This window comes from Ambystoma mexicanum, chromosome 10 (genome assembly GCF_040938575.1).
Source record: "Ambystoma mexicanum isolate Mex_15411 chromosome 10, UKY_AmexF1_1, whole genome shotgun sequence".
NCBI classification, from domain to species: domain Eukaryota; kingdom Metazoa; phylum Chordata; class Amphibia; order Caudata; family Ambystomatidae; genus Ambystoma; species Ambystoma mexicanum.
In genome coordinates, this window is record NC_090932.1 from 229,355,866 (window position 1) to 229,376,422 (window position 20,557).

The 20,557-nt window shown below is 46.1% G+C and overlaps 1 protein-coding gene across 2 annotated transcripts in view; it reads right to left on the bottom strand.

Moving 5' to 3' along the window:
- REEP4 (receptor accessory protein 4) overlaps positions 1-20,557 on the bottom strand; it is a 261,700-nt gene that overhangs the window by 225,566 nt on the left and 15,577 nt on the right. Inside the window, exon 2 of one of the 2 annotated variants that reach the window (XM_069617742.1) lies at positions 20,012-20,083. The exons of the other annotated variant lie outside the window; for it this stretch is intronic. The gene's annotated coding sequence lies outside the window, so the exon portion shown is untranslated. The remainder of the gene's footprint in view (positions 1-20,011; positions 20,084-20,557) is intronic. 2 annotated transcript variants of the gene reach the window in all.

A 20,557-nucleotide genomic window follows, 5' to 3' on the forward strand; every position in this document is an offset into this window, starting at 1 on the left:
GATCACACAGTACTTTGAGGAAAACACAGGCAGTGTGGACTCAGCGTGCACGCTCTGGGAAGCCTTGAAGGTGGTATTGCGGGGTGCTGCTATTGCTAAATCAAAAGGCCTGCTGGGTGGGGTCCTAACGGAGTTAGAGAAAGCGGAAGTGAAATTGGAACGGGAAAGCAACAGGGCAGGAGGGGATGCGGAACTTGTACTCTAACTACAGCAGCGGTGTGCAGAGCTTTGGGACAGGCTCTGCAACCTTAACTATAAGAAGTATGTTGAGAGGCAACATGCAGGTGGGGATAAAACTGGCCGCTTGTTGGCGTGGTTATATAAGAGCGAAACCCCTAGGCCCCCAATTAGGATGATAACTAGAGAAGACGGGGAGGTAGTTGACACCCAAGAGGGAGTTAACGAGGCATTCTTAGACTATTATAGGACATTATAGGAGGACAGAAGAGGGGACAATCGAGAGGAGATAAGAGAAACTCTAAAAGACATGGAATTACCTAAGATTAGTGCTGAAGAAAGGGAGGAGCTGGACGCACCGATTACCTTAGAGGAATTGGAGGAGGTGGTGAAGCAGCTGCCCACCTGTAATACCCCGGGCGCGGACGGATTCCCTGGCGAGTTTTATAAAACATATAGAGAGGAAGTACTCCCCCCTATGCTAGAGATGCTCAATGAGTCTTTTGAGATGGACCGGCTGCCGGAATCGCTTAGAGAAGCGTTAATTGTGCCGCTTCCTAAGCCCAACAAGCCAGGGCATAGCTGCGGCTCCTATAGGCCTTTGTCAATGTTGAACCAGGATAGCAAGATATTGACGGCGGTCCTGGCCAATAGGTTGCGTAGAGTTACTAGCAAACTGATACACCCGGACCAGACAAGCTATGTCCCCAGCAGAAACATAACCCATAACCATAGGCGACTCCACCGGGTGATTGAAGAGGGGAACAGGAGCGAGGGGGAAATGGCGGTTGTGTCCCTAGATGCAGTCAAAGCTTTTGACTCAGTGAGGTGGCCATGGTTGCTGGAGGCCCTGGGGGAATACGGGATGGGGCCGGGCTATGTTAGGTGGGCAAAATTACTATACAGTGAACCACTGGCCAGAGTGCGCACAGGATCGGTTATATCCGAGAGATGGCAACTTAGTAGGGGCACCAGACAAGGGTGCCCCTGGTCCCCGATGTTATACATTCTAGCCCTGGAGCCCCTGGCAGTGTACCTCAGACAACAATATGACATGATAGGTATTGAGGTAGGGGGAGAGAAACATCTAATATACTTGTATGCTGACGATTTGCTACTATATCTGAAATATCCGGAGGAAAATCTTCAATATATTCCAGAGGTTATGGAAAGGTATGCAGAACTGTCCGGCATAGCGGTGAACCCCCAAAAATCGAGCATGTTCCCATTGGGGAGCTACAGAGGAGCCAGTGTTGTCTGTACCATGGGCGGTTGATTCCTTCCGCTACCTCGGAATAGATGTGTATCACACGGTAGAGGAGGAGCACTTGCATAATACCGAGGTGGCTGTGGGAAAAATCCGAACAAGTATGAAGTTTTGGGAGAAGTTGCCGCTGGCGATGATGGGACGGGGGGCGATGCTCAAAATGGTGGTCCTGCCCAGGCTGTTACATTTCTTCAGTAATATACCGTACTTGATACCCAAAAAGTTTTTTGGCAAACTGAATAGCATGTGCAGAGACTTCCTATGGCATGGCACCCGAAATAGAGTGGCGCTATGGAAGCTGCAGAACTTCTATGATAGAGGGGGCATTAAGCTGCCAAATTCTGAGGCCCATTAAGTAGCTGGTCAGTTGCAATATGTAACCAAATGGCTTTCTGATGAGGTAACTCCTGAACTTAGGCTGTTTGGACAGGACTGCACTCCGTTTTACCTAAAGGAGATTATCTGGTTGCCTAGACTTGAAATGAAAGAACGCCCGGGTATGATGTTGCTTGGGTGGAAGATGTGGCGTAGAGTATGCCGACTGATGGAGAACCCGTACCTGTGTTCCCCACAAGTGCCGCTAGTGGCCTTAGCAGGGGAAGACAACCAACTAAGAATGATAATCAGGACTGATTGGGAATCGGTCGGGCTGGTCACATTGGGAGATGTATGGCAAGAGGGGATCAGATGTATGGCAAGAGGGGATCATTAAGGATTTCGAAGAACTGGGGGAAGAGGCAGGCTTGCACAAAGGCCAATATGTCACGTATCTTAGGCTAGTGCAGATTATTCGTAAAACCTGGCCAGAGACTGTACTGGCAGAGGAGCCAGACGCCAATATGGGGACAATATATGACATATCAGAAGGAGGGCACGAGATCTCTAAATTGTATGAGATGGTGATGACCCGGGTGGGGAAGGATTTGACGCATTTGAGGCTGGACTGGGAAGCGGAGGTGGGGGCACAGATGACCGATGGGATGTGGGAGCGTGCTATGGGATAACACAAGAAGGTGTCCAGAAATGCCAGATTGCAACAAATACAGTTATACATAACGCATAAGGCCTATATGACCCCGAGGAGAATATCTAAGTTTGTAAATGCAGGAAGACAAGCATGCCCAAAATGCGATAAAGAAGACGCTGATATGACACACATGTTCTGGTCTTGCCCAGTGATTGAAGGTTTTTGGGGGGAAGTGGCACAAAAACTAGCGGATAAAGGGGTCACGCTCAACATAGATACGGCCTGGGCCTGCCTGTTGGGAGGGTTTCCCAGACCACGGAATACTAAACATGTTGGGAAACTGAGTGACCTGGCATATGTGCTTGCAAAAAGAAGGATTGCCATGGGCTGGAAGCAGTGCCACAAGCCACGGGTTGAGGTGTGGTGGCGGGATTTGCAAAAATAGGCGGAGGCTGAGACGGTAGTATGGCAGGAGGCATGTAGCAAGTGCGGGGAAGAAGAAGTGGGTAACCTGATGGCATGGAGAGTTTTAATAACAGGACTGTTTGGCACAATAATGGATTCTGCAGCTTCGGAAGGAAGCGATACCCGGCCACACGCAGCAGATACAGAATGAGAAACGCATACAAGCTCTTGAGGGGGGGAGGGATTGGGGGAGCAGTAGTGTGCATTAATTGATGTTCATGTGTCTGTCGCAAATAATGCTGCTAGTTTGGTTTGTATTGTTTATTTGTTTTTAAAATAATAAACACTTTAAAAAAAAAAATATGTATTAAAAGCAAACCAGTTACATGTGGATATGTGAACTCGGCATGAACCCTAGATCAGTGATGTATTAGAAGAATATTAACCCGAAGTAGGGTTGGACATCGTGTTCGCGAATAGTATAAAAGAGCAATGAATTCTAATGTACAGCGTCTCTCACTAAATACACCGAATCATGCTGGAGTTCGCTGTGTTGCACCGAGGGCCGATAGCTATCTGATTTTGTTCTGTTCTTTGTAACTGAATTCAGTATAAATTAAAGTACTTTGTATGTTCCTTTGTAACCCGTGTCCGATGTATTTCCTTTTGGGGTACTCAGCCTCGATATTTTGGTTTTTGTTTTCACAGTTGGCGCCTGAATAGGGACCCTCAAGATTGATGCCGGATTATCGAAGGTTGACCCTCGCTATCGGACCGGGATTGGACGGTGTAAAAAAAAAAAAGGGGCCCCACCGAACGAGACGCGACACCTCAGCAGCGCTGCACGACCCGATCCCTGGACGATTAGCTTGTGGTCCGAGAACGGCATCTTGACGAGGGTCCACTTATCGAGGCGGGCAGATTTGCCAAAATCACCATACACGAGGTAAGATTAGTTAGGTAAGATTCTTTGAAATCCGATCGGACCTCCTTAGGCTTGATCAGGTGAGTCGTGACCCGGCTCTTAATATAATCCTGATAATTTGATTTTGGCATATTGTATCTGAAGACACAATTATTGACCAGGTAACACCAATAATTTCATATGCCTGGGAAATTGTCTACCTGCTTCAGGGCGTTGTTCCGCAGCGATAGACAATCTTTGGAATTTAGCAGTCCCGCACCACAGGAGGGGTCACCGGCGTGTACTATGTACTGTAAGCATGGCATTGGAAGTATAGTATTTAATGATATTTGGCACAGACAAACTAGACATGCCTCCGAACTTCAGTGGCCAATCAATGGTAGTTTTGAAATCCCTCGTATTGAGTATTTAGAGTCAATTCTATTAAAGAAAAAGGCTAGACCTGAAGCATTCGATGTTTTGCAGAATTGGAAAAAAGAAGCGTTACAGCCTTAAAAGTAGAGAAAAACATGCGCGCCGTCAAAAGATGAATGCCAAAAAAGCATTATTGTATGACCAAGATAAACATTCTGAATCGAATAGGAATATGGATAGGGCTTGCTCACTTGGAATTCAGAAAATCTACCCTTCTAAAGACCTCCATGCTTCCGACGAATTCATAGACAAATTGTTAAATGAACGAAGGCCTGGTGCCTCTGCGCCACCTTCGTATGTTCCTCTTCCTGCTGCTTTGCCTCTTCCTCCTGCTATTCCTGCTCTACCTGCTGTTGTTCCCGTTGTTCCTGCTCCTCCTAATGTTCCGCTTCCTCCAGCTCCTCCACCTCTTCTTATCGCACCAGTAACAGTACCCCCATTGAATTTGCCTGCTCCCTCTCTTCAAAGTGGTCCTGAGCCACTTGTAGTTGATCGAGGTGCAGGGTCGAAGGTCGTCACTCGCAATACTGTACCACCAGAGAAGAAACGTGATTTGATTGCATGGGCTAAGCATTGTATGGAGAGGGATGATCAAGCTAATGTTTTTGCCACACTTTGTAATATGAATAATTTTCCTGAGAAAAACGTTTTTATTGAAGGTTTAGGGATTCATATATGTGTAATGTGGGGTAAATTAAATAATGCAGATCTCCCGCAAGGGTTAAGGGATCTAAATACTTTAGCGTTTTCTAGAGACACTGTGGAGAAAGTAAATGAGCATGTCGAGAGGTATTTGGGTATAGAAAGGAGTTGGAAAGGTTACAGAATGAGGACGACGAGGGGGAAAGTATGTATGTACAGAAACGGTTCTTTCCTTGTCGAGAATCGATATCTGAGGAAACACAAATTTGTATGAAGGACGCGCTTAGATGGATTTCAGATATGTTGATAACTCCAGTTGAAGTATATGACACATATAGTCAGTATACGCCAGAAATGCAGAGGAAAGTGATACAGGTAATGATAAGAGTACCTACAGGATGATTGTGTAAAAAGAAAAATTAGTTGTCCCACAGAGTTAGAGTATTTATAAGAGAGCTTTTTCACTTGACACTTCTTCGACTGCTTTAGCGCTTGACTTAGCTCTGTTGCTTAGTTAGCGTTCAGAGTCACCTACTTCTCAGTTGCCTATGAGAGAGGTTCCTCCGACATTTGTCCCGAAGGTTGAGGTTTCAGCCGATGTTGCACAGGGTATAGTTGCTGTGAACATTCCTGCACATTATGTATCGGAGTTTGCTCACGTCCCGTTCGAGACAGGAAGTGAATACTATTAGACAATCTATTCCTGATATTAGGAAAAATCCGACAGGATTCTATAAAGAAATAGAGTCCGTGTTGCAGTCCTCAGTATTCACCTTGGGCGATATTGATTTATTATTTCCTGTACTCCTGCCCGTAGATTTGTGGAAACAAGTTAGAACTATAGACGACGTGCCAGGGTTGGGAGATACATGGGCGAATATAACTAGACTCGATGGAGAAAGGCCAGCTGGTGAAAGACTGCCTAACTACTAACTTTACCTGATAGAATCATTGCAAAATTGAAAACTATAATTCCAGAGAAAAGAATTATTTGGGACAAACTTACGGCCTGTGTTCAAGGGAAGTCTGCGGTTGCTACCGAGTTCTTTAATCGGTTCGAACAGGTATTCTCTGATTTCAGCGGACAAGACCTAGGCACAGAGTCTGGGAAAAGGTTATTTGTGGACAGATTTGTGCATGGATTGCTGCCTGACATCCAGTCACAAATTATGCCTTCTGAGAGCGCTTGGCAGGCAAGTCCCAATCAGAAGTACTGCATATGGCTCAGTACTACGAGAATCATGTCAGTAATGAAAAAGATAGAGTCGAGAATCGAAAAGGTGATTTAAAGACTAAAGTGCTATTACAGCAAATTGTTAGAGGCCCCAGAGGGGGTAGTTCGCAGATTAGAGGTCAGTATGCCCTGCAAGGGAATGTTCCCTTGGGTCCTGTGAACATTAACCAGTGTGCCGATTGTCGTCAAGAGGGTCATTGGCGTGCACAATGCCCAGTCCTTCGACAAAGGTCGAATAACACATTTGGGAATATGGGTAGACGATCCAGAGGTCGCCCGGGTGTAGGGGGCCCTGGAAGAGGTCAGTTTACACAGGATCCTCAGCAACCTTTTTCACAGGATAATCAGACTCTGAGTGTGGACACTAGGAACATATTTGATCATCCTTCTGCTGCATATTTATCTGAAGAGCTTCCTTTTGATGACATTCTGTTTCGTTGGGATTGCCCGAAGCAGGGTTTGGAACCTACACCTATCCCGTCAATCAGAAAGGTCCCTACGTTGAAATGGTGGTGGGAAATAGGAAACATCAGTTTTTGATAGATACTGGAGCACAGAAGTGTTCCATTGATCATTCACAGGTTCCAAACATTCCACTGTCAGGGCAAACCAATGTTTCTGTAGGGTTTTCTAGCACACCAGTGGTTTGTCCAGTTTCTTCGCCGGTACCCATTTCTTTGGGTCCCTTTACGGACCACTGTCCATTTCTGTTGACTTCAAATTGTGGAGAGAATTTGCTGGGGTTGAACCTTTTAAAAGAATTAAATGCAGTAATTTATTGTTCTTCTGATGGAGTGCGCTTGACGATTTCACCACAGCAATTTTCTGTCTCGTAATTCTTGACTAGACCTTTGCCGCCAGAATTCATTGATATACCAGAGAGCTTATGGGCTGTTGACAACAATGATGTCAGTGTTTTACAGATTGAGCCTGTTAAGATAGTATTGAAACATGGAATTGAGCTGCCACGCATTCCCCAGTATAAGATTTCAGTTGAGGGCGAGCGAGCTTTGAAATGCATTGTTTCCGATTTTGTGCATCGCGGGGTGATTGAAGAAATCTCAGGAAGTTTGTGCAATAGTCCGATTTTACCCATGTACAAGAAAGGCGATAATGCAATTCCATTCCGTTTCATAATTAATTTACGTGCCATTAATAAAGTCGTTGCTCCACAATTTCCAATTGTGCCTGATGTGACGACAATATTAACCAGGATTCCAGCTATGGCTACTTACTTTAGTGTTGTGGATCTAAAGAATGCTTTCTTTAGTATTCCTATACACAAGGATAGTAGATATTTGTTGGCGTTCACCTGAGGGGGATGCTCGTTCACATTTACTCGTGCATCTCAAGGGTACACAGAGTCCTAGCATCTATAGTAGGGCTTTGAAAGAACAGCTCGATACCCTTGAATTGCCCTCTACTTGTACATTGCTTCAATATGTTGATGACTTGCTTTTAGCTGCTGACTCCGAGAGCGCATGTAAGGAGGGCACTGTGTTGTTGCTTATTCATCTAGCTAAGCATGGTCACAAAACTTTGCTTAAAAAGTTTCAATATTGTTGCCAGGAGGTCGCCTATTTAGGCTATCTCCTGTCAAAGGGGGGGGAGAAGATTGACACCTAAATGTATAAAACACATTTCTGTCATGTCTGTCCCAAATACACAGAAGGAAGTTAGAGCCTTGATAGGTATGGCTCCTTACTGTAGGTTGTGGATCCCAAATTTTTCACTAGCGATCAAACTGATGTTGGCTTTGACAAAGAAGGGCATTTCTTCGCCATTGCCGTGGAACGCGTGACACCAGCAATCGTTTGACTTGCTCAAGACTGCATTACGCTCTGCACCAGTTTTGGGCAAACCAAACTATGAAAAGGCATTTGTGTTGTGTGTGCATGAATGTGATGGATGGGCTTTGGCTGCATTAACGCAGGAACATGGAGGGAAGAATAGGACGTGCGGTTACTTTTCTTCCGTCCTTGATCCTGTAGCATGCGCTTTGCCAAGATGTTTGCGAGCTGTCGCTGCTGCTGCTGCGTCTGCAAAACAGAGTGAGGGAATGGTCCTAGGCCATGATCTAACCCTGATGGTGCCTCACTCTGCAGATGTTCTACTGAACTGAACCCAAACGCAACACCTCACCTCCGCACGGTTGACAAGATATGAATTGATCTTGTTTGCTCCTCACATTCAAATTAGGAGGTGTGTTCTTAATCCGGCTGAAATCCTACATTTCCCGCAAGATACTACTTGCGGCGATGAAGAGTCACATGACTGTTTGTATACTACCGAACAAGAAACAAAGGGTAGAATTGATTTGAAAGACACTCCCTTGGATAATCCGCAAGGAGAGCTGTTTTGTGATGGCTCCTGCTTTAAACTTCCGGATGGTACATTCACAGCTGGTTATGCAATCACCACATTAAGCACGGTCGTGGAAACCAAGAGAAGCACGCATAACTCTGCGCAGGCCACAGAGATTATAGCATTGACCCGAGCTTGTGAACTTTCCGAAGGGCTTGCAGTAAACATATATACTGATAGTCAGTATGCCTTTGGGGTGGTTCACAACTTTGGGAGACTTTGGTCAGAGAGAGGGTTCCTAACTTCATATAGCACTAAAATCCAACATGGCTCCCTAATAGTACAACTACTCTCAGCGCTTGCACTCCCTACTCAGTTAGCGGTTATGAAATGTGCAGCACATCGCAAGATTACAGATGACATAGGAAAAGGGAATGCTTTCGCTGATCAGATAGCTAGACAAACTGCTACCGATCCCCTTACGGAGATGTAGGTTTCAAGGGAGACTGTAAATGCTTATGCAATGGAGGAGAGTGTTGGGTCTGTACGGGATACCCAAGCTGATGCCACGTTAGAAGAATCCAAGAAGCGGGCTGAAGGCTTGGGGAAACTTGAGGATGACGGGTGTTGGGTGGACATAGTTGAAGGGAAATGGCTACTCCCCGACGCGTATGTAATGATGATGGTCATCATGGCCCATGGTCCTACGCATGTATGTGCCCAGAAACTGACAAAAATGTTAAGAGAAAGTTTGGGCAAATTACAAAATTACGAAAATTGTCCAGCGCTATGTGCAGGATTGCATGAGTTGCCTACAACACAATGTGGCAAAGGGGACAGCAACTTCAAGGGGAAGTTTTGGGCCACCCTCTGTCCCCTTTGAAGTTATCCACTTTGATTTTATTGAAATGGAACGATGCAACAATAAGAAATACGTGCTGGTGGTCATCTGTGCTTTTAGTAAATGGGTTGAGGCTTTCCCCGTAAAAGATGCTACAGCCATGACCACTGCGAAAACCATGTTAAAGGAGTACTTCCCACGGTTCGGGCTACCAAGAGTTATCTGGTCGGACAATGGTCCACATTTTGTCGCTGCTGTAATTCTGCAGATATGTGCGGCATTGCAGATCGACAAACGGTTCCATTCGGCCAGACACGCTCAGAGCGCCGGACTAGAGAAAGACACAATGGTATAATCAAGAACAAGCTCACCAAGACGTGTGCCGGCACTAAATTAAAATGGCCGGACGCCTTACCGAACGTGTTCTTATCCATGCGTACAACCCCTCAAACTAAGACTGGGCTCTCCCCATTTGAGGTGGTAATGGGGAGACCTGCCAATATCTGGAACCTTCCTAAATGTAGCTCTTTAAGAAACGTTGAAAATGTATATGGGGAGACCTGCCAATATCTGGAACCTTCCTAAATGTAGCTCTTTAAGAAACGTTGAAAATGTATTACTTTCAGATTATTGCAGCCAGTTGACTAAAACCTGCATTTGATTTATCACCAGGTACGAGAGGGTTTACCTGTGCGATATGAGGGCCCAGGCCACAGCGTACGGCCTGGAAGCTGGGTGCTCATCAAGGCATTTGAGCGCTCTTCCTGCCTTGCACCTCACTGGCGAGGCCCGTTCCAAGTCCTGTTGGTCACCCAAACAGCGGTGCAGGTTTCTGGAAGAAAGAATTGGATCCACGCGTCTCACGTCAAGAAACTTCCTCACCCAGTGCCACACGATACAGAAGAAACAGAACCCCTCGCTAACGCTGCAACCAACGATCCCAAAGCAGTAAATAGCGCCGAGAGTGTCTCAGAGAATCTTTCTGAGCCGGTGAGGCTTGGGGAAGCAGCCATTTTGTCTCTCCAAAAGTTTTGCATCCGGAAACTGTTTCAAATTCGGCATCGTCACTTGTTTCTGATCTGTTGCTTCCAACAGGTAGTGACGACACATTGTTTCCGGATTAATCAGTACAGGGAAAAGCAAGGTACAATCTGCGTCCAAGAAAATAGACTTACGGCACGGTTCGGCTGTGCATTCGGAGAAGGAAAGGATCAGAGGGCTTGTTTTTGCCCAAATTTGAGAAAGGGGTTTCTGTTTGCTAGGGTTGTGGAAGGACTAAGAAGTTGCGCGGCTAGGAGGTCACCAGCAACGAACATTTGGGTTTCCGTTTGAAGACTACAATGCCTGCCACCGCTACCGCTCGTATGGGACTTGTAAATGATGGGGTGACCAATCGGGACAACGGACAATGCACCAGGGCCGCTAAAACGTATTGCTGTGTTTTTTTAATAATATTTGGGTTTATAACAGTCACTGTCAAAGGTTTGTGGTACCTTGAGGAAACTCATCCTTTAGAGTCCTTGTTACCTACTGAAAGTATACCTACTGTTCCTACTCCCTTTGTACATTTGCATACTCTGTCCCCTAGGGACTCTCAGCATAGACAAAGGTACCACAATAATACTCTGCTACTTATCATGAATGCAACACATGCCATTTTTAATAAGTCCAACTATTGGGTCTGCTCACATTTACCGCAAAATGGGGATAAGGGGCTAGATTGGTATATTCATCCTTTACCTTTGACAACCGCTTGTTATGCGCCTCTCTTAGAGCACGGTTCTTTGGCCGTTGGAATGATAGCATCTCAGAGAACTTTGACGGCACTAATTTGAATAGTTTTGAGAAACGTCTTTTGACTCCCCTGAGATGCTCACTTTTCGCAAACAGGAGTAAACCTAACGTTGCTTCTATTAGGCCTTCTGATAGACTGTGTCGTCCTTTCCAATCTTTGATTTCCTTTAAGATGGCTCCGATAGGCAATAAGGATGCCATGCCTCCTCCTTATACTGTCAACCATAGCCCCGATTCAGTTTCTTTTTGCATACAGAGGAATGGCACTCAGTCAATGGGAGATTTTCTAGGTTGTGCCAACGTTGCAAATTTGACTGGGGAAAACAGACCTTTGTATGTAGGCGAACCTGTCTACTTTGTCTGCGGTAAAATAGCATTTCCATGGTTGCCCAGGGATTGGCAGGGAACCTGTTATTTAGGGATCCTGTTACCTGGGGTGTTTATAGCTAGTACAATAGAAGTTTCAACGGCTCGTCCACGGCGGGACGAGATGGTGACACTCCAGCACAAATGTTGGGAGATATAGCAAAATCAGTAGTGCCATTTTGGGGGCAGATAGCGAATTCCGAAGATATCAGAAGACTAGCGAGAGTACTGGAGAGAACCATCAAACGGACCACGGACATACTTTATAATATGACATTAGAACAGAAGGCGATAAGACTAGTAGCACTTCAGAACTGGATGGCATTAGATGTCATTCTGGCTGAACGTGGTGAAGTGTGTGAATTAGTGGGGTCCGCTTGCTGTGTTTTCATACCAGATTCCTCCCCGACTATCTTCAAGACAATACAGAATCTGCACGTCCTTAGTTCAGAAGTGCATGTTACCGAGGGAAACTGGGATCTTAGCGCTTGGTTCTGGAACTTCTTGCGATCTTGGGTTTGGAAGGTACTTTCGGTCTTGCTGATTATTTTGGGAATTCTGTTGTTTCTTTGTTGCTGTATTCAGTGTCTAACTAGTATATGTTCGATGCTAGGGGGATGTTGCGCACAAGCGATAGGTACGATAGGACATAAAGTGTATGCCCCAGATAAAACTTTCAAGGAATATGTGTTAAAAGAAATTTTAGCGAATGACCTAATGGCAATAGATCTTTCCGACAGCGATTCAGGGTGCATGGACGATTATGCATGGTGTTATTTGCAAGGAGATCAGAAGTAGTTTAGCACTTGGCATAGGCCAAAAGGAGGGTTTGTCAAATGAGAAAGTATATTGTGCCTCCTATTGCAATGAATATATGTATATTGGCCTACGCCAAGCTGCTTGTAAGTCACTTGCGAAGAAATCTGTTTCGCAAGGTCCTGACCTTAAAATCCATGTAAGCCGCCATTTTAGGTCAATCTGCCATTTTCGGTTCGCTTTGTAAAGTCACCCTGTGAGTTAAAATGGTGGATGATGTCATTCCGAAATACAACATCGCCGTCTTGACATCTGCATATAGCTAATCTTGCTTGCAGGCCACTTGTTGAGGTCGTGAACTGAGACCTTGTCCTTCGTTAACCTGTGTGTAAAGGTTTACTAGTGCAATGAAACTAATCCGCGAGCATAGGTTGAGAACAATGTATTCAAATACTGAACGTAGAACACTTGTTTAACTACATTGTATTAATCTTTGAGAAGACCTGCATGGGAAATCCCAGAACACACAGTTGCAGTGTAGGCTTGCTGATATATGTATTAAAAGCAAACCAGTTACATGTGGATATGCAAACTCGGCATTAACCCTAGATCAGTGATGTATTAGAAGAATATTAACCCGAAGTAGGGTTGGATATCGTGTTCGCGAATAGTATAAAAGAGCAATGAATTCTAATGTACAGCGTCTCTCACTGAATACACCAAACCACGCTGGAGTTCGCTGTGTTGCACCGAGGGCCGATAGCCATCTGATTTTGTTCTGTTCTTTGTAACTGAATTCAGTATAAATTAAAGTACTTTGTATGTTCCTTTGTAACCAGTGTCCGGTGCATTTCCTTTTGGGGTACTCAGCCTCGATATTTTGGTTTTTGTTTTCACAATATGTCGCCAGGATCGGTTCGTGCCACCAGTAAAGAACATGCTCCAGCAAGGCCACTCTTCATGCAGGAGAACAGCAACACCAGCAAAGTTCTTAGTACGCAAGACCTGCTGAGTCCGAAGCTGCATCTCGACAGAGCAACCGTCACAGCAAAGAGGCCTCATCAGTGGATGGGCAGCCCACAGACAGTCCCAGGATACTTCAAACTTCCACCGGTTGCACGCTTCTGGTGTGAAGGACCGATTGATCCCACCAGCCACGGGTAAAAGCACAAACAAGGGCCTTCTGTGGTCACAGCAAGAGCAGCAGGGATTCACTAGGAGATGGCTCTATCAATGTGGGTTGTACATAACAGCAGTCACCCGGTCTTCAACTTAGGTTCATCTTTGGGTTCTTGCCGCAAGTGGATGACCTATGGAGCGGCTGCAGGGCACCCATTATCCAAAATTCAGGCTGGGGATAGCCCCAATCCACCAATGGCAGGGATATGCACCATTCAAACAGGCAAGGGCTGTCCAATCAAGGCATGTCAGAAACTCCATATCTGCCAAACAACAGACATGCCCTGGCCTAACTTAATTAGGACAAAACCCACATTTCAGGCTAACAAATAGGCACTATACAAAAAAGGTAGCAGGCGGCCCGGCCCCTCTCTAGAAAGAACATGGTATGATAAACTGTTCTGCGTTTTTTTCCCCACTTAGAGTCCACAGCTATTTTTGCTCACTGTACTTTTTACAAAGGAGGAATACTCATTTGCATAAAGTGTGTCCCACCCACAAGGGCAGTCCAGCACCGAAATACCAGGCAAGCCTCCTTTGAACAGAGTACTAATAGCAACCCCAGACATGTTTCAGCCTTGTTGGGGCTCATCAGTGAGGTTGAGCTGGGCACTAGCCTGGGAAACATAAGCAGGACCCCAACAGGTGCATAGCCTTATACGGATTGTTCTGACCCGAGAGGGCAGGAAGACAGCCAAAGAACAAGATGGCCAAAGGACAGGAGTCGAACCGCATGGAAAGGTCCTTTTGAGAATATGGCACCAAAAATGGTACTACGCGGTAAAAAAAGATGGTGCATTGTACCACACATGAAACAGAGTCCACTCCTACTACCTCGTCCAATGCACAAAGATGCAGAAAGGGTGCTAAAGAAAACAAATGAAAAGGGGGTATGGAGTTTCCCTTGCAGTCCTCCAATGGAAGGTGATGGGTGTTGCATAAAAACAACATAGGAAATAATTAAACTGGACACAAGACCCCCTGCACGGGTAACTATCGGCTGACGAGCGCCAGGGATCGAAATTGGGATTTGTTGACCAGGAGCAAAAAGCAGCTATAGTGCATCTAGCATCACTCGTTAGGCAGGAGCTACCTCTGGGGAACCAGAAGCCAGTCCATAGCGCACAGAAAATCCAATAAGTGCTCAAGAGGCAAACTAACTTTTGTCTATTACATATTATACAATGTGCTTTAAATGTCCCTTAGGTGAGTCATTTATTCTCATTTAAACACATTCGAAACTGTACACAATTAATATCACATAGCCCCCAGCTCTTGGCCATTTCAAACCCTGCAGTTGCACCCACAAAATTAGTTGAGCAAGGTAAGTGAAGCTAAAAGGGCTTTTTTTTTTTCTTTAGCTTCACGTACCTTGCTCAACTTTTGAGGGGCACTGGTCAGCGAATAAGGTCACTAGTCACGGAAGGGTTCAAGATACAGCAAATAGCTGGAGATTACACGGATGAAACGGAAGGAAAGTTCCACAGTTTCTCAACCGCTAGGTAGGCTGGTGTACAAGGATTTGATGCCTTATATGTGATGCATATGTATAGCACATGTCTCCATTAAACTTGATAGAGTAAGGCCCATTCAAAGACAGCTGACACTTTACCGAGATAGGTCGTCAATGTCTTAAACCACACGTTTGGACATAATTGCCCGTGTGCTCCAGACCTGCCCCAGATATTTGTACTGAAATGCCTTTTTTTTTTATTTGCCACATAAACTCATGTTGAGGTTAAAGCTGGAGACAGTGTTGCTGTGTAAGAAGAGTGTACAGTGTTGTTGCAGAGAGAAATATTAGTTTAGCTTGACCTTGTAAGCATTTCTAACACAAAGAAGAAGTGATCACACATCTACCTAAATTTGGCAACACCAGCGCAGAAAACTACAATGCCCCTTTACTATTAGCAGAGAGCTAGCACTGGGATAGTGAAATGTGGCACCAGCTGTCTAAAAGTACCGTGTTGTGAAGTTGGAAAAAGTGATAGTTTAAAAAGAAAAAAAAAGTAAAAACAAGTTTAACAAAATATAAGTTTACTTTGCACCAGTTTAGCAATTAGTGCTAGCTTACATAAATTGACTACCAATTGCTGCTGTCCTATTATGAACACGATTCCCTAGGACAACATGCTGTAAAGCCCATCCTCTGGCAGTACCGTGACAAAATAAATACTTGGCTAGAGTCAACCATAGCAACGGTCATCACTACTACTTACGGACACAAACGAGTGCCGTTCGAACATCTCATACCAGGTGTGCAGGCGGCGTACACTATCAGCATTTAGAGTTGCTTAAGGTATTAATGGCGTCTGTACTCGCTGTATTAGGGATGAAGGTTTTGTTAGAAAACTGAAGGGGGTGGGGGGCGTCACCTCACAGGAGAGGCTTGCATTTCTTCCTGGGAGCTCCCACTACAGAGTGGGAACAAGACGTCGTTTGCCTTGATTTCTTTGCCGACCGCAACGCATCTTGGGCAGCAACAGGTATAAGTTTAGATTGTGAACATCTGGGACAGTTTCATCACGCCACAGACCCCTCCTCGCCCCCCAGCACCACCCCGCAAGTCGTTTACATCTCTGGCTCTCTACAGACACAAAGGTCTCCAAGAGTGTGCCAGTGTCGCTTCAAGGCACCGTTCCAGCTAGGTGCGGCAGAGACACAGCCACATACAGGCCACCGCTACTGCTACGCAGAGCAGCACTTATGCTTGGACCGACATAACTGCGGCAGGCGAGCCTCTCTGCACTCCCTCTCTCGACATGTGGCTGGGAGGGCTCACAACGGCCCGAGGCCCAACGAAACATTTAAGTGGGACAGCCACCACACAGTTTAAACGTCACTTGGAATAAATAGGCAACTGAAAGAGAAAACTTTTCTCGCTGGGCTCCCTTCCCTTATGACGCTGGGACACAGAATTATCTGCCTACAGTAATTAACGTGCAAGGGGTGGGGGGAAGAGATCTCTCTGCATGACTTTCAGCAGCTAGTGATCCTTTCAACGCCACTTGAAATATATTGGCCCCTTGCCACTTCAGCCTCCTCCAATGTGCGGCTTCTGGCTGCCTTTTCTATAAATACTCACCTGCAGTCAATTGCCATCACGGCCTAATGAAGGGGCACGTGCAGTAGCCCAGAGCCAGACCCAACTCTTTCCACTGCTACAGACAATTTCTGGATAGATTTGCACTGCGTCATGGCAGCAAGTCAGCAACAATGCCCAAGCAACAGAAAATAATGGATTTCAAAGATGCATTGACCACTACAAACCAAAATAAAGATGCAAGCCCTGCGATCCCTTCCTCCACTCTAGCCATGGGTCGGCCCAAAGGCAAATCCTCCACTATCAAGTCTGATATTGCTTTGCTGCTTCAAGACTTTAAAACAGATACTTTTTAAATAGCTAAAGCGAGACCTCTCAGAATGCAAGGAGTTTCAACGCATGGTGGGACAACTTAACAAAAATACTGAAGCTATGGAGAAGAGCCTTGAAGAAGTTGTAGCTTTATTGGTGGAAGATTCAAATGGCCAAGCAAGCATTGAACAATGTCTTTTGGCTGTGGAAGAACACTAGGCAGTAATGCTCACGAAAATTGACGATGAAGAAAACAGAATGAGGTGAAACAATCTGTGGGGCCCCAGTCACAATCACTGACGCAGACTTGGAGGGATATATACAAGATCTGGCCAGTGACATCTTGAGCCTTCCAAAAGAGGCAGATGTGATTTCTTACCACATGCACACCATGTTTTCAACATGTCAGAAGCGACTCCCTAGGGTTCACTATTTTAACACAAAAGGGAATGTAATGAAGAAAACCAAGAACCTTCTATTCCTTTCATGGAACCAAACTATGTCTTTTTCCAAGACCAATCCACTCTTCAGAAAAGAAGGTCCTTGAAACCTGTAACCTCCTGGCTTTAGGATCACTCAATCCCGTGCAGATGGGGGCTTTCCTTTCAAGTATGACAACTAACAGCACCAGCTCTTCTCCTTGGATGAGGCTTCTTCGCTTCAACAGGTGGACTTTGAGTCTAGGGCTAATCAAGACCCTTCCCCATTATCACTACAATCAGGCTGGACCCCTCGCCCTACTCGTTTTGAAGAGACGCCAATTCCAACAGAAACTCACATTAAGATAGGGAATGAGTTGCTGAGCATAAACCAGTAGGATTTAAACTCTTTTATACTGAGCACCCCCACTCAAGTACAAATATTGTTGTCAAGACCCCTCTTACGTATACATAGGATTGCTGGGTCCCCTAGATCCCCTGCATCTCTGCAGCTGGGTCTCTGCAGCTCTGCTGGGTTCAAAATCAACATTTGAATCACCCCATAACATGAAGGAGCAGGAGAACACTGGCCACGATTTATGCAATGCTCAGCCTGCTAATATGGCCACACCAGGCTCAACGAGCACCCGGAACCATGGAGCAGGAGGATTGGCCAGCAGCACCTGAAAGAAGCAGCCCCGACCGTAGTCGGATGGCAGAGCCAGCCGCTATTATAAGCTGTGTTTTAAGGTCAATCGGACTCTCTGCTGCTCGCCGCAATGGATGCAGACCAAACTGAAAGGTAAGCCTGACGCGTACTATTGTACAATCGGCTGCTATGTTGCTGTTAAGGTCCCCCCTGCCAAACCCCCTTTCTCCCCCCCATCCTCCGCAGTCTCACCTCTGTTGCCCACACGGATGTGCTCCCAAGAGATCCCAGACACCACCTATATAACTGCCCAACTAGCTTGCCACAACCATAGCCAAAACCAACCCCTACATGTGCCACAGTCCATTGACATGTCACTCCCCCACACTACCCAACACCAGAACGTACTCAAGCTATCTGCCCACTGTATGCATGAATCTAGTATAATCGAATTCCTACGCAACCGCCTGTGATAAAAACCCAAGAACTAGCTAAAGCAACCTTCTCTAGCCCTGCCACCATTGCAGCACGAACAGTAGGCTAGGCTACAGCTCATCTCACCTTCTGGCAGCCACCCAAGGTAGAAACACCAGCTCGGCATAAGAAGGCATCCCAGCCACCTTTTGCCTACTACTAACACCAAAGGGACATATCGAACAAGCACCTCAGAACGAAGCAACCCAGGTATAGCAGTCAGACGCTTGGAAGGAGAATGCAGACCGCTGTCCCTTTCAATCGCCACCCCACCAGAAACACCAATAGCCCCCCCCCCCGAACCCACACCCATGCCACATCCAACGCCAAGGATACCACATGCATCACCGCCAAACAGCAGACATCAGGGCTGCCTCACACTACATCACCTGCACCCCAGCCAGACTTACCTTACCCTCTCCTCAAAGGAGCTCTCATTAATGTTAGATCCCTGCCGGCCCACACCATAGAGATGAACAACCTAATCACCTCTCAAAAAGTAGACTTGTTAGCCATCACAGAAACCTGGCTCCACCAGGCCTCAGGCCCTGCACTATCCCTACCACTCTCTGAAGGCTTCACCGTTCTTAGACGCAACAGAATGGATGCAAGGGGTGGAGCGAGGCGTAGCTCTGATTCATAGCCGCTCCTACAAGTCAGGCCCTTCGACAGTCCAATGGATGGCAAATGTGAGCGCCTGTCAGTGAAGCTCACATCATGCCCCTCTGACTGCACCACCTTCACATCATCTATCGACCCCCAGGCCCAACCAATGCATTGGAGGAAGACAGCATGCATGGTGATACCATCAAGCCTTTCGGCAAGAATCATACTCCTGGGGGAAGTTAACCTAGGCCTCCACGACCCCTCAGACACCACTGCCAAAGCGGTTGCTAATGCTCCATCTGACCTGTGCTTCAAACACTGTCTTGGCCCCCACCCATACTAAAGGAAGAAAGCTAGACTGGATAGCCGACCTGAACAGTCAGATCACCATTACCGCCAACACCCCTATTCTGTGATCAGACCACCATACTCTTACCTTCACCTTCCCACGTCGGAAACAACAACCCCCGTCCATAGCCATGCTCCCCCCCCACACCCTGGCCTAGAGTTCTCTGAAAATATCCCAAAAATCCATCTGCCCCTCCTTGCCTCACTCTGCCGAGAACACCTTAACTCGGCAGACCCGAACAGCCTAGTAGATATCTATACCAGTACCCTAAGCAAAGCAGCAGACCTAGTGGCCCAATTACTCACTAAGAAAGCCAAACCAGCAATTCACACCAACGCTTGGTTCACCTCAGACCTCCAGGCTCTGCGTGCAAAAAAAAAAAAAAAACACAACAACAAACAGGCAGAAGCCATCTGGAGAAAAGCACCCTCAGACATCTTGAAAAATGCATTTAACCTCATAGCCAAAGAATATAAGCAGGCTATCATCTCAGCGAAAGCAGAACCCTATAACAATAGAAAGTCCAATGCCAACTCCAATTCCAACTCCCATGAGATCTTCAAAATCCTCAGAGTTAGAATCGCCCTCCTCCACCCCATCCACCATCACCATAGATGAGAGCTGGTGAATTAATACCCATAACGTCATGCGCTTGAAAATAAGCACCTTACAACAGAAAATTGAAAAGAAACAAGCTTCAGCTAAATGACTCCCTCCCCACACTACTTCCACTAAACTGCCAAACTTAACCCAACTTAGCTTCAGGGACATCTGGGAAATAGAAACTACCAACATACTTCAAATCCTAAAACCCTCAAGATGTAAAGGTGACATCTGCCCAGCTAACATCATCAAGGACTGTGCGGAAGCCCTAGTACCATTCATTACCAAATTCCAATGCCTCCTTCACCTCTAGCCTGGTTCCGTCCAGCCTCAAAGAATCTTGGGTCCTCCAAACAACTAAAAATAAACAAATGAAAAAATAAACAAATGAAAAAATAAACAATCGACCCATCATTCATAAACAATTACTGCCCTACCACAACAGTACTGTTCCTGCTAAAGATCCTGGATAGAACAGCATACAGCTGAATACAATCCTATTTAGAACCAAACCACATCCCAGGGATGCGCCGATCTGGATTCCAGCTGGGCTACGGAATCTGTACTCCTCTACCTTAAAAATCAGCTAGACTCCTTTAGAGACGAGGGCAAACCAGCGCTACTACTACTACTCGACCTGTCGGCCGCCTTTGACCTGATGGATCACAAAACCGTATGCCACCACCTCACAGTCGCAGCTAACTTCTCGCTTGCAGCTACATCCTGCCTGCCAGCAAAGACTAACAAAGTAGGTGTGGCTGAGGCAGGGGTAGAGAAATTACACTACCCTGGAAGCTCTGCCATTTCAGAGAACAATCCAAACATTGAATG